Here is a 13,616-nt window from a genome sequence, read left to right as displayed (position 1 = left end):
TATATGCCTGGTCACCTCCTCAAAGAACTCTATCAGGCTTATTAGACACAATCTGCCCTTCGCAAAGCCATGCTGACTGTCCCTGATCAGACCATGATTCTCTAAATGCCTATAGATCCTATCTCTAAGAATCTTTTCCAACAGCTTTCCCACCACAGACATAAGGCTCACTGGTCTATAATTACCCAGACTATCCCTACTACCTTTTTTGAACAAGGGGACAACATTTGCCTCCTTCCAATCCTCCGGTACCATTCCCGTGGACAACGAGGACATAAAGATCCTAGCCAGAGGCTCAGCAATCTCTTCCCTTGCCTTGTGGAGCAGCCTGGGGAATATTCCGTCAGGCCCCAGGGACTTATCTGCCTTATGTATTTTAACAACTCCAATACCTCCTCACCCTTAATATCAACACGCTCTAGATTATCAACCTCACTCATATTGTCCTCACCATCATCAAGTTCCCTCTTATTGGTGAATACCGAAGAGAAGTATTCATTGAGGACCTCGCTCACTTCCACAGCCTCCACGCACATCTCCCCAGCTTTATCTCTAATCATTCCTACCTTCACTCCTGTCATCCTTTTGTTCTTCACATAATTGAAGAATGCCTTGGGGTTTTCCTTTACCCTATTCACCAAGGCCTTCTCATGCCTCCTTCTTGCTCTCCTCAGCCCCTTCTTAAGCTCCTTTCTTGCTACCCTATATTCCTCAATAGACCCATCTGATCCTTGCTTCCTAAACCTCATGTATGCTGCCTTCTTCCACCTGACTAGATTTTCCACCTCACTTGTCACCCATGGTTCCTTCACCCTACCATTCTTTATCTTCCTCACCAGGACAAATTTATCCCTAACGTCCTGCAAGAGATCCCTAAACATCGACCACATGTCCATAGTACATTTCCCTGCAAAAACATCATCCCAATTCACACCCGCAAGTTCTAGCCTTATAGCCTCATAATTTGCCCTTCCCCAATTAAAAATTTTCCTGTCCTCTCAGATTCTATCCTTTTCCATGATAATGTTAAAGGCTAGGGAGCAGTGGTCACTGTCCCCCAGATGCACACCCACTGAGAGATCTGTGACCTGACCCAGTTCGTTACCTAACACTAGATCTAGTATGGCATTCCCCCGAATTGGCCTGTCAACATACTGTGACAGGAATCTGTCCTGGACACACTTAACAAACTCTGCCCCATCTAAACCACTGGAACTAATCAGGAGCCAATCAATATTAGGGAAGTTAAAGTCACCCATGATAACAACCCTGTGATTTTTGCACCTTTCCAAAATCTGCCAGCCAATCTGCTCCTCTGTATCTCTGCTGCTACCAGGGGGCCTATAGAATACCCCCAACAGAGTAACTGCTCAAATCTGATGTGCATGGCTGATATTGAAACACCACTACCTCTGAATGGAAAAGCCTGCAAAAAGTAGTGGATACAGCCCAGTCCATCATAGGAAAGAGCACTGTCACAAGAAAGCAGCATCCATCAAAGACTCCCACCATCCAGACCATGTTGTCTTCTTGCTGATGCAATCATGAAGGAGGAAAAGGAGCCTTAGGTCCCACATCACCAGATTGAGGAACAGGTATGACGCTTCAACCACCAGTCTCTTGAATCAATGTGGAAGACTTCACTGACCGCAATACTGAACTGATTCCACACCTATGTACTCACTTTCAAGGACATTGAAACTTATACTCTCAGTATTAATTATCTATTGTGTTTGCACAATTTGCCTTCTTTTGCATTTGGTTGTTCGTCCGTCTTTATTTACGTGTAGTTACTCATTGATTCTATTGTATTTCTTTGTACCTACTGTGAATGGCCAAAAGAAAATAAATTTCAGGGTCGTATATGGTGACATACTATGTATTTATTTTGATAATAAATTTACTTTGAACTCTATCTAGGCCTTTTAATATTCAGTAGGTTTCAATGAGATCCCCCACATTTTTCTAAACTCCAGCGAACAGACCATGAAACACTGTTCATAACCCTTTCAATTCCTGAGACATTCTCGTAAAACTTCCTCTGGACCCTACCCAATGCCAGCACATCCTTCCTTAGATCAGGGGCCCAAAACTGCTCACAATACTCCAAATGTGGTCCGACCGATGCCTTAAAAGTCTCGGCATTAAATCCCTGCTTTTATATTCCAGTCACAGCAAATTATCAACATAATTTCTGAAATGTATTTTTTACAAATAGTTCTGAACTTCTTTTTTCAAAAGCTTATAAGCAGTATGCTTATATTTTACCCCATCATGCTGCAGTTAAGTACACAGAAGTTGAAAGAGACAATCTGTTGGAAGAACTAGGTGTGTCAAGCAGCATCTGTGGGAGGAAGGGAATTGACATCGACACCTCAGGTTGAAATCCTGCATCAGGACGGAGAGTGGAGACCCGAGAAGGCAAGATTAAAGAGAAGGAAAGTGGTGAGAAATGAGTCGGAAGTAATTGGTGGACTGAGGAGGGTATAAGATATCGTGTCATATACAAGAGGGGAGTGAGATGGAGCTGGGAGACAGTGGCAGGTGAATGATAGATGGAAGCAGACAAAGAGAGAGAAGTAAATGGGAAAAAAGTAATTTATCTCTGGTCAAAAAAGACAAAAGTGGATTTGGAATGACTTTGCAAAATAACAGTAGTTAATCAAATATACATGTAGCATTCATTAAGTTCTATAAATCATAATCAAAATCAACTTAAAAGCATTTAATCACCATGTCACAAAAGTACAAAACTGAAATGCTCTGCATAGCACAATTGCTACTATTTTATGGATAAACATTGCTTTATCTAATTTAAATAATGATTCATTAAATTTGTTTTATTTCTACAATGGTTTGCTACTTCAGTGAATATAGTTTTGTTCCGCAATAAAAAGCATTTGTACTGTACACTAATTCAGAATCATTTGTTGGGAATGACTGTCAATTAGATTTAGTATGTCAGTGAAAACATTAAGCTGTAATAATATGAACTTGTGGTTTACAGGTGCTCACCTACACTCCCCTATTAATCAATTTTTAGTTATCACGTACATAGTAACTCTACCACACCTGTTTAAATCTGATTACTATTTATTTAATTTGGAAATTATCCCAGTTGTGCTCTTAGCAGCTAGTATGAAGTTATTGTCAAAAGTAACAGAATGATATACATGATAATTTGAGGGCTTATTCAGAATTTCTTTGGAGAAATATAATATAACCCACATCAAAACTGCATTTATTACTGTGAAGTAGTCCATTCCATTTTGCATTATTAAAGTATAATCACAGTAAATATAATAGTTAATGGATCAATTCTGGTAACCTAGCCAGCAACATCGAAGCATTGGAGCACAACAGAAGGGAAGACTGATTATTCCAGGATTATCCTTGGGCAAAAGTTTTAAGCATTAGGGTAAAAATGTGTGGGGAAGAACAGACTTAACCGTTTATCAATCTATGAAAATAATGGACTATTTTATGTTTCTTCCAATATACAGTGGAATCTAGTTAATTGGGACACATCAGGATCAGTACATTTTGGCCCAATTAAGCAGCTGCTCCAATTAGCCGAAGTTTCATGAAAATAGTTAAAAACGTAGTGGGAAAAAAAAGATAAACTACCATTTAACTGAGTAACAAATTAAGCATTTAAATGAAATACAGAACAAATAAGAACACTACCAATGCTGCTACAGTACTATAAAACTGTGTATTAGTTCCTAATAATTACGTATATCATCTCCAGGGAAGGGTAGCACCTCTGGTGAAGGGGCATGTTGTGTCCATTCTGGGGCAGCTCACTTACTTTTGGTTGCTACCAGACACTCTGCTCTCACCCATGGCTCCAGGTAGCTGTTTGCATGAGATAGCGGCCACACCCCAGTACACGGCTTTGACAGGTGAGGTAAACCATGTGAGGGTAGTCTGCGGGGCTCATACCCCAGTAAAAAATGAAAATGCTTATTCTAGAATATGAAGTCAGCTCTGGCAGACTGAACAGATGAGATCAGCAGTGAATTCCATCGGCCAAGAAGGCAGTTCTGCAACACTTTGTGCAGAGCGAAGGGCATGACAAGGCAGAGAAGTCATGGCTACCCACTGCAACCAAGGACAACCCCAGTCTGCGACAACTACTCACGATACTGGACCCAGATTTCTCACTAAAAACTCCGGCACAGGTTGCACTGTCATTGTTGGATATGAGGGAGAAACAACCTGCTCCCATGTCCTTTTGACTGATTGTAAATAAACAAAATTAACGCAGACACTGAGTGCAGAAAATGAACTGACTTCAAACAATGTTTTCAACAATTGTATCCTCCAAACCTTCATTTTCATTGTAACATTTGAGATGATTGCCAACACCTCCAAATTCTTCATAGTTTCTAACATTGAAATAGTGAAATCGCTTCATTTTTACTCCCAACTGATTCTGGCATCTCAAAGCCTGAAAGCTTGAAACTGCAGCGAGGAAAACAATCCTGAATTGTCTAACTGCTTATTTCTCGCCAACTATCAGTGACAAAAGTCACTGCTCTTCGAACACAAACATACACAAATGATGCTATTTAAAAAATGTATGGTGTAGTGTCTGACGGACACACAAGTTCACATGATTGACGCTAGTTAGAAACTGTTCGGCAATTGTCTCCCAAATAAATGAAGGGAATCTCAACTATTTTCTCGATTAGTTTTTCGAAATAAGCAACTGCCCCGATTAACCAATGGACCAATTAACCGCAATCCACTGCACCTACCATTGAAAGTAAAAAATGAAATACGAATTGAATTACCTATTGAACATAGCAACTATTACTCTAATGTGATGTAGACAAGTTTTTGAAGCCTAACTTCAAAACTAAGTAGACTGTTAAATGGACAAACTGTTATAAATAAATATTATAATCTTAAACACAGATTACTTTTGCAAAATGTGCATGACAAAAACAAAATGCTAATCTCTGAACATCAACTAAACAGCCAAACTCATCAGGTATAGCGTTCAGAAATATCTGTGCTATATGCTTGAAAGTTTTTGAAACCTTGTACTTTATTATCAATTGCACATGTTGCAAATCATCGTCATTTTTAAATCATGACTATTAAGACTCACTTGAGTAAGTAGCAACAATGAGCTGTGAAAGTTAACAGTACTCAGCAAAGCTTCAAACCTTCCTTAACTGAAGTTTATTTTGTCAAAGTTACTGATGACATAACACAGATAACTGTACAATAGTATTTATAATAAATAAATATAGGCTCCACAGTACTTTAGCTCAAGTATACCACCCATAAAGTTGTACTTCAGCATCACACCCTGATAATAGATAATCTCAACAATAAAAACCATACGTTTGTTTAAAAATTAACACTCAAACAAGTTCAACCACACCTATTCCACTGGCACTACTGCGAAATGATAATGGACTCACCATGTACTTACTGGGTCAAATTACAGCACTATATGTGTCACATTAAAACAAGTTTAAACAACTAACAAGTAATAAAGCACATACAAGGATGAAAGCAGTGCCGCAGGAGATTTCAGCCATCATTTTGGTAGCAGTGTGTGTTCTACCTCAGGCCAATGCCAAACAGGCTCTAGATGATTTGAGCAACAGGATCAACACACATGAAACAGCACACCCTGGCGTCTTCACCATCATTTTGGGGCATTCTAACCAGGCCAACATGAAAAAGTCACTACATAATAATCATCAACAAATCACCTGTAGTACCAGAGGAAACAACACACTGCAGCACCATCAAGAATGCCTACCACCCTATATGATGGCACAGCAGCAATGGCTAGAATTTCTGGAAGCAATTCGGAAGGCATAGGATATATACATCCCAAAGAGGAAAAATTATCTAAAAGAAAGATGACACAACCATTGCTAACAAGAGAAGTCAAAGCCACCATAAAAGCCAAAGAGAGGGCATATAACAGAGCAAAAAATAGTGGGAAATTAGAGGATTGGGGTGCTTTCAAAAAACCAACAGAAGGCAACAAAAATAGTTATTAGGAAGGTAAAGATGGAATACAAAGTAAGCTAGCCAATAATAAGAAGGAGCATACCAAAAGTTTCTTCAGATAAAGTGCATAAGAGAGGCGAGAGTTGATATTGGACTGCTGGAAAATTATGCTGGAGAAGTAGTAAAGGGGGAAATCAAAATAGTGGACAAACTGAATAAGTATTTTGCATCAGTCTTCAATGTGGAAGACACTATCGGTATGGTAAAAGTTCCAGGTGTCGGGGGGATGAAGTGTATGAAGTTACCAATACTAGAGAGAAGGTTCTTGGGAAACGAAAAGGTCTGAAGGTAGATAAGTCACCTGGACCAGATGGTGTACACCCCAGGGTTCTGAAAAAGGTGGCTGAAGAGACTATGGAAGCATTAGTAAAAATCTTTCAAGAATCACTAGGTTCTGGAATGGTTCTGGAAGACTAGAAAATTGTAAATGTTACTCTATTCTTCTAGAAGGGAGCGAGGCAGAAGACAGGAAACTATAGGCCAGTTAGTCTGACCACAGTGGTTGGAAAGATGTTGGAGTTGATGATTAAGGATGAGGTCTCAGGCTACGATAAAATAGGCCGTAGTCATCACGGTTTCTTCAAGAAATTCTTGCCTGACAAATCTGTTGGAATTCTTTGAAGAAATAACAAGCAAGATAGACAAAGGAGATTTGGTTGATGTTGCGTGTTTGGATTTTCAGAAGGCATTTGAAAAGGTGCCACATATGAGGCTGCTAAACAAGTTCAGAACCTATGGTATTACAGGGAAGATACTAACATGGATAAAGCAGTGGCTGATTGGCAGGAGGCAAAGCGTGGGAATAAAGAGAGCCTTCTCTGCTTAGCTACTGGGGACTAGTGGTGTTCCACTGCGGTCTGTGTTGGGACCGCTTCTTTTTACTTCTTATGTCAGTGACTTGGATAATGGAATTGATGGCTTTGTTGCAAAGTTTGTAGACAATATGAATAAAGCTGGAAGGGCAGATAGTTTTGAGAAAGTAGAGAGGCTACAGAAGGATTAGGAGAATCGACAAAGCAATGGCAGATGACATACAGTCTTGGGAAGTGTATGGTCAGGCACTTTGGTAGAGGAAATGAAAGGGTTGACTATTTTCTAAATGGAGAAAAAATACAAAAAAAAAACTGAGATGGAAAGGGACTTGGGAGCCCCTGTGCAGGATTTCCTAAACGTTAATTTGCAGATTGAGTCTGTGATGAGGAAGACAAATGCAATGTTAGCATTCATTTCAAATGGACTAGAAAAGGCAAGGATGTAATGTTGATACTTTATAAAGCACTGGTGAGGCCTCACTTGGAGTATTGTGAGCAGGTTTTGGCCCCTTATCTTAGAAAGGATGTGCTGAAACTGGAGAGGATTCAAAGGAGGATCACGAAAATGATTCCAGGATTGAATGGCTTGTCACATGAAGAGCATTTGATGGCTCTGGGCCTGTATTCACTCAAATTCAGAAGAATGAGGGGTGACTACATTTCTGCAGAACAAAATTTGTGTAGTTAAGCTCTCAACATCCGCAACTGATTTTGTAAACTACATCCCACATACGGAATGTGAGTGCTGTAGGTAAAGAATTTTGTATTTATTAGTCAACTCTAAACAGCTTTATTGTGCAACTACAGTCATCTGATGAGGGCTTTCTCACAGTATTGTTGGGTCAGGAGTTCCATGATTTAGATCTTGTGATGATGATTACATTCAGATCTCGTGATTTGGAAGGAAACCTGCAGGCAGTGGTGTTCCCAAGCTTATGCCTTTGTCATTCTTGGTAACACCATCTGAAAGCAGCTGGACTTGCCTAGATGAGTATTTGCACTGCATTTGTGAACAGTGCACACTGAAGTCATGGAGTTAGGTGGGAGAAATGTGTAAATGCATAAACTGGTAAATGAGGAGCAATTCAACTGGTTGCTTCATATGTCCAGCTTTTACACGTAGTTGGAGCTGCACTGATGCACTGTCTGATATGCACTCTTTGTGTACTTATCGAATGAGCAGAAGGTCAATGATATTGCTTATTTAGCTTTCAGAAGGCTCTTGACAAAACAGGAGAAACAGAAAGCGCAAAACTAAGAATATGTAAATTTAACTTGCAATGCAAATTTGTTCACGAAATGGTTGAAAATTGTGGCAGAGAAAATAACTGTGAGTATGATTATGTCAAAACTAGGGGAGCAATTCAGCTGCTTCCAGCAGAATTCAGTGTTTCAATTCTGTCCAGGTTTAGAAGTACAGATCATGCAGAAATAATAGAGGAAAACTTATTTCAGAATGTCTGATAGATATCAATATGACTCATTCTGGCAATTGTTCTACATAAATATATGCAAGTGGCAACATGAGCCCAGCAAGTATGACCACTTTTGTGGAAGTACCAATTGACTTTCCTAAAGCGTTCATTCATTATGTGCCATGTTGTAAAGTATACAGTAGAGAAATAGAGCTCCAGAGTTATCCAGGACCCTTCAATCAAATTTGTCCACATCAAGCAAGTTGCCTACCTGAGCTATTTCCATTTGTCTGTGTTTCTTTTGCCCACAGCACGCTAAACATTTCCTATGCACGGTAGCTGTCCAAATGTTGAAAGTGTATCTCTGCCTCTACCACGCCCTCATGTGACACCCGTAAACTTACTAATCAGCTTTGTCATCCAAATCGTTAACATGAATGACAATCAACAGGGCACACAGCATCAATTCCTGTGGTACACTACTGGGCACAGGCCTGTAATCTGAAAACAACCTTCCATTATCATTCTCTGGCTTTTTCCAACAAGCCAATATTGAATGCAATTAGAAACATAGAAAACCTACAGCACAATACAGGCCTTTTGGCCCACAAAGTTGTGCCGAACATGTCCTTACCTTAGAACTACCTAGGCTTATCATAGCCCTCTATTTTTCTGAGCTCCATGTACCCATCCAGGAACAAAATTGGCTAGGTCATTTTTGATTCCATGTGATTTAACCTTCTAGAACAATCAATATGAAGGATCTTTTAAGAAGCCTTGTTTAAATCCACGTAGACAATGCCTCCCTACCCTCATCAATCTTTTAAATTTGTGAGACAATTTTCCATGCACAAAGCCATGCTTACTATCTCTTAATCGATCCTTGCCATTCCAAATGTAGATAGATTCTTTCTCTTAGTACCTCCTCCAGTAACTTACCCATGGCTGGGTCCCAACCTGGGCAACAGTAGTATCTGCACGGAAGAAAGGCCTGGCAATCTACTTCCACATCTTGCCACGAAAACCCTATGGACGATTACACTATCCAAATGGTCGCAATGAGCAATGACGACTTGACGGCACTCAACAAAAACAACAAACTTCAGATACCTTATCCATTGCTAACAAAGATTCAAACAGCTCTGCAAGGTCCAGTAACGTTTTTCCTTGCTTCCCACAATGTCTTACAGCACGATGTTATTCAGATAAAACTATCTCCGGGATGGAATACATCATTTAATTCACGTTCTCAGTGGACACAAATCACTCAAGTAAGTTCTCTTAGACTATTTAATCACCTAAGCACACCTGTAAGTATAAATTTTAAAGGTAAGTTGATGAAAGATCCCAATTTCAGTTATCTGCCTTAATTTTTCAAATATTTATTGAAGGAATGGGAAGGCAATAGGTAGACAGTTTCGAAACCTCGTGTTTAATATAGTGGTATGCAGATTACAAACAGATAAGAGTAACTCATGAAGAGATAAAGCATGGAAATCAGTCTTTTGGCCCAGCGACTCTGCACTGACCATTGGGCACTCATTTTTAAACTAATCCTACCCCAACACATTTTACCCACCACGTTTCCAGCAACTCTCTCTCAAAAATCTATTGCTCATCTAAACACTCAGGGCAGTTTACAGTAGACAGTTAATCTACTGGCCAACAATTTTTTAACGTAGACGGAATCTGGAGCACCCAGAGTTAAGTTCACCTGGTCACAAGGATAATGAGCAAACTCCACACTGACAGTACCAGAGGTGAGGATTGAATCCAGTCACTAAAACACTGAGGCAGCAACTACACTACATGCATCACTGTGCCACCCTAGATGAACTCAAAATCATCTGATTTTATTTCTTGTTGCATTAAGTAATGACATGTTGGAACAAGGTTCACCTCTATTTTCTTTCGGAACACTCTGTCAAGGTTTCAGGGAGTCATAGAGCACTACAACTCAGAAACAGGCTCTTTGGCCCATCTAATCCATGTCAAACCATTATTCTGCTTACTCCCATCAACTTGCACCTGGGCCACAGCCCTCCATACCCCTCTCACCCATGTAGTTATCTAAACTTCTCTTAACCGTGAAATCAAACCTGCATCCACCTCTTCCTCTGGCAGCTTGTTTCACATTCTCACCACTCTCTGAGTGAAGAAGTTTCTCCTAAACTTTTCACCCTTCATTCTTAACAAATGACTTCCAGTTCTAGTCTCATCCAACCTCAGTGAAAAAAGTCTGCTTGCATTAACCTTATTTATACCCTTCATGATTTTGTATACCTTAATCAACTCTCCTCTCATTCTTCTACATTCCAAGGAATAACCCTAAGCCATTCAACCTTTCCCTATAACTCATGTCCTCAAGTCTAGGAACATCCTTGTAAATTTTCACCATACACTCTCAATCTTATTGACATCTTTCCTGTACCTAGGTGACCAAAACTGCACACAATACTCCAAATTAGGCCTCACCAATGTCTTATACAACTTCAACACAACGTCTCAACACTTTGATTTATGAAGGCCAATGTGCTAAAAGCTCTCTCTACAACCCTATCTAACTGCGATGTCACTTTCGAGGAATTATGGATCTGTACTGCAAAGTGCAACACCTCACACCTGTCTGCATTAAATTCTATCTGTCATTTATCAGATGGTCGAGATCCTACTGCAAGCTTTGATAGCCTTCCTCACTGTCCAGGATATCCTCAATCTTGGTGTATTCTACAAATTTGCTGATCCAAATTTGCTTCAGTGGAAGACTGTAAGCATTTTACCTTTCTTTCACTTACAGTCTTCTTTCTCTCACTAATTTTCTTCCTATCATCCATAAATCAGAACCAGATTCAGGATTACTATCACTGAGATATGTTGCATAACAAAGATTTGATAGTCTGGATACATTCTCCTACAATGTAGAAGGCTGACAAGTAACTTTATTCATGTGTATAAAATTATGAGGGGTACAGATAGAATCTTTTTTTTTCCCTAGGGTTGAAGAATCCAAAGCTAAAGGGTATAGGTTTGAAGTGAGAAGGGAGAAACTTAAAGATCTGTGGGGAAAGAGGGTGGTGGTTTTATGGGAGATAGTATCAGAGGAAATGATTGAAGCAGATACAATTACAGCTTTTAAAGGCATTTGTACAGGTACTTGGATAGGAAAGGAGAATGCATGAGTGTGGTTGAAAGGCCCATTTCTGTGCCGTACAACTCCATTACTCTATGAACTGTTTGAAGTTAAATTTACTTGAATCTGCTGGCACCATCCTGTAACTAGGAAATACTAAAATTGTATAGCACGAGCCACCAAAATCTCTGTCCTTGTTTCTTCTTGCAGTCTACACTATATTTCTTCCAAATTTTGTGAATCATCCATTTTCAAAGATGATAAACCCTTTAAACACTTCTCTCTCACTATGCTTATCCCATTCAATATTTACCTCCATATTTTAACATCAGTATCAGTTCCTCTCTTGTGAAGTGGGTTGTAAACTTCACAAACTTGTAGTAGACACAAAATTGCTAATGTAGATAGTAAGTAAAGTTGTTTAAGGTTACAACATGGTGTACAACATCTGGAAAGTGGTGTAGTGTTATGGCAGATGGAATTTAAGCCTGACAAGGTGATGCACCTTTGGAAGGGTAAACAAGGGTAGAATATATATCATAAGTAATAGAGACCGAGGTTGTTGAACAGAGGGACCTCAGGGTACAAGCACCATTAATACCTGAAAGCAACAGTACCAAGAGTGTATATAGGATGCCTGTTTTCATCAACCATGAACAACTAGGTAACACAAAAGAAAAGAACACAGAATATGCAGGTGCAGTTGCAAAGAAAATGCATTGCAAGTAGACAAATAAAATGCAAAGGCCATGACGTGGTCGACTGAGAGGTCAAGAATTTACTGCATAAGAGGTCAGTTCAGGAGTCTTAGTACAGCAGGATAGCAGCTATTCTTAAGACTGCTGGTATGGGTTCTCAAGCTTTCAAATCCCCTGCCCAATGATAAGAGAGAATGACCAAGGTGTGAGGAGTCCTCAGATTGGTGTAGGCAGAGGTAAAAATTGTCTGCAAATACTCCCATCAGCTGGTCTGTGCAGGATACGAGGATACCGCTGGGAACTCCACGTAGCCCACTTGGTTTCCATGTAGTTGTAACTCACATCAGCATTGTTGAGCCCAGCAGTTTTTAAGTGATTTTATCAATCAGAAGTTTACCTAGTCAAGCAATCATGGAGTCCATCTTAGCTTTTAAGATTGCACTGCTCCTCCCTGATGAACCTTTTCTGATCTGCTATTGTCATGTTATAAATTTCTATAGATGTGTGATGGGGAGCATTCTGGCTGGTTGTATCACAGCCTGATACAGAGCCGCCAATGAAGAGAACCACAGAAGTGTTGTAGAGCCAGCCAGCCCCAGCATGGGCACAACCTTCCCCACCACTGAGGATGCCTTCGAGAAGCAGTGCCCCAAGAAGGCAGCAAGCATCACTAAGGACCCTCACCATCGAGGACGTGCCCTCTTCTCATTACTACCATAGGGAATCAGAATTATTATCCCTGAAAAATATCATGATACTTATTGTTTTTGTACCTGCAGTAGAGTGCACGAATAACAAATTACTACGTTGCAATAAAAATAAGTAAATAGTGTTTAGAGTAATTGTGAAGTATTATTCATGAACTTCTCAGAAATTTGATGATAGAGATGAAGAAGCTGATCCTAAAACACTGAGTGTGCATCTTCAGGCTCCTGCACTCTCAGAAATCTGACGGTGGAGGGGAAAAAGCTGTTCCCAGAACACTGAGTGTGGATCTTCAGCCTCCTGTAACTGCTGCCTGGCAGCGGTAATGAGAAAAGAGTAGGTTCTGGCTGGTGAGGGTCAATAATGATGGATACCACCTTCTTGAGCCATTGCCTTTGGAAGATGTCTTTGATGGTGGGGTTTGTTGTGCCTGTGATGGAGCTGGTTGACCCTACAGCTCTCTGAAGCGTCCTATGATCCTGTGCATTGGTGTCTCCAAGCCAAATAGAACCATAGGACACTACAGTACAGAAAACAGGCCATTCAGCCCTTCTAGTCTAAATGGTGATGCAACCAGTCAGAATGCTCTCCACAGTACTTAGTAGAGATTTGCTAGTCTTTGGTAACTTACCAAATCTCTTCAAGCTCCTAATCAGGTATAGCCACTGGCATGCCTTCATCATTATTGCATCAACATGGTGGACCCAGAATAGATCCTCTGAGATTTTGATGCTGAGGAACTTGACCCTGCTCAATCTTTCTACCGCTGACACACCCAATGAGGACTAGTGTGTGTTCCCCTGGCCTCCCCTTC

At 40.2% G+C, this 13,616-nt stretch overlaps 1 protein-coding gene across 1 annotated transcript in view; it reads right to left on the bottom strand.

The window, feature by feature from the left end:
* abcc4 (ATP binding cassette subfamily C member 4 (PEL blood group)) overlaps window positions 1-13,616 on the bottom strand; it is a 338,193-nt gene that overhangs the window by 112,170 nt on the left and 212,407 nt on the right. The window lies entirely within an intron of this gene.

The sequence above is a fragment of the Mobula birostris genome, chromosome 5 (assembly GCF_030028105.1).
Source record: "Mobula birostris isolate sMobBir1 chromosome 5, sMobBir1.hap1, whole genome shotgun sequence".
Classification (NCBI taxonomy): Eukaryota; Metazoa; Chordata; class Chondrichthyes; order Myliobatiformes; family Myliobatidae; genus Mobula; species Mobula birostris.
This window is presented reverse-complemented; position numbering and strand designations above follow the sequence as displayed.